The sequence below is a fragment of the Bufo bufo genome, chromosome 2 (assembly GCF_905171765.1).
Source record: "Bufo bufo chromosome 2, aBufBuf1.1, whole genome shotgun sequence".
NCBI classification, from domain to species: domain Eukaryota; kingdom Metazoa; phylum Chordata; class Amphibia; order Anura; family Bufonidae; genus Bufo; species Bufo bufo.
The window spans coordinates 112,253,567-112,255,403 of NC_053390.1; positions in this window are offsets into that span (position 1 = coordinate 112,253,567).

The following is a 1,837-nucleotide window of genomic DNA, read 5'->3' on the forward strand; positions in this document are numbered from 1 at the left end:
CAGGGGGGCGAGCCTGCCTGTGGCCTGATCCTGCAGCCAATAGGAGTAGCGGCCAGGTGACCGCGTCATGGCTGTTGCTGTGGTAACGAGCATCTATGTGAGACGAGGAGGGGAACGCGCGATCTCTCCTCACTGACGGCGGACCAATGGCAAGGGAGAGCCTCGAGTGATGGGGTCGGTGCTGCCGGGCTCTGCAAACAGGCCATGAACTGTCTGGGGGCAGCAGCACCCCGATCACGCACCGGCGGCCTGCTGCAGACGGTTACATCAGATTAAATCCCGTGTACAAAGTCGTTTATATAGTGTAATAGTTTATGGAAAGTGTAAATGAGCTGCCAGACAGGGCAGAGAGGCGATCACACTATAGCACCGTCCATGTACCAGACCAGCCTGAACATGCCTGCTTGTGAGGGGATCTCTGTGATTCATAGGGCCCCAGCAGAATAATAGGGCCCCCACTACCTAGTGGAAGGAAATGCAGCATAAGTAGTAATAATAAAAGGGGCTATCCAATCCCTTTAATGACCCCCCCCCCCCTAATGCCATATAGGTTATACTTACATCGCTCCTGATCCCCGCACGGCCACTGCTGCATCTTCCTGTCATACAGATCAAAACATCTGGTGATGGGGGGGAGCAGCCAATAGCAGGCTGCGACAGTGATGACCCTAGCGTCACTCGCAATGCTAGGGAGGCTTGTCCCCGTCGCGGCCTGCTATTGGCAGCGACGCAGGGTAAGTATAATCTATGTGAGGTGCCCAGACATGGGGGGGGGGGGGGGGGGGGCATTTTAGGCCCCCCTTCAAGGTAAGTATACAGTGGAGTCACATTATTATGACCAGCAGCCATGGGTGGATTGGCCATAGACCCCGAGCCCTCCGCTTGGCTGTCAGCCAGGTACATGAATATTTGATGTTCTCAGCATTAATATAGGAGTATCAGGCACTTACGCACCTGGCCAGCGGCCGCAGGTGCCCCCTGAATTCAACTGTATCGCTGTCGTCAGGATGATACAGTTTCATACTGTGGCGCTGGCGGCAGTGTTTTATGCGGCACTGTGGTATTTTGTTCTGCATTACGGTATTGTTGGCCCCGCCTACTTAATTGTTAATTTGGACTCACCTACAACATGAGACCACTTTAAGTTCCCAGTCTGCCCCTGCCAACAGCTAATATCCAGAGTGACCGCCGTGTACAGCTAGATGGGCGGGAGGAGGGTCCATAGAGCGGACACTGTGATGGAGGTGGTCCCACAGATGCTCATGTGTGCAGAATCAGGGGGCCAGGTTAATACTTGGAAGTCTTGGTCATGCTATTGCAATGAATGTCGGACATTTCTCGCATTGTCTTGCTGGAGGTGCAGCATACGGGTAGGTTACCCGACACTGCTAGGTTGTATGTGTATTTCCCTTTAAGCCAGTTAGGCCTGTTGCAGGCAATCCCTGTTCCAGTCAGCAGAGGGAGCTCCCAGTTCAGTATAAATAGGCAGGGCCTAGCCTAGGAAGGGGAGTTCAGAAGTTTCTAGAGTCAGTGCTGGGAGAGACAGAGGCAAGTCCAGAAAAGCAAGAGGTACTAAAGACAACAGAGGAGGTACTTGATAATTATAAAACCAAGGATATACGCCAGAGCTAGGGCATCGGGCCTTGGAGAAGAGTTTCTATGTTCCAGGATCAGTCAGGAATAGAGTGCAAGCCGCCTATACTGCAAGTCCTGTGTTTAACACTCTGAAGTCACCTTGCTATATATATTGCCTGCATCAAATGTACTGCAACCAACTGTCTGCAAAGGAACTGCGCTTCCATCTATGTCCATGTATGATGACTACTAAAGTTTGAGT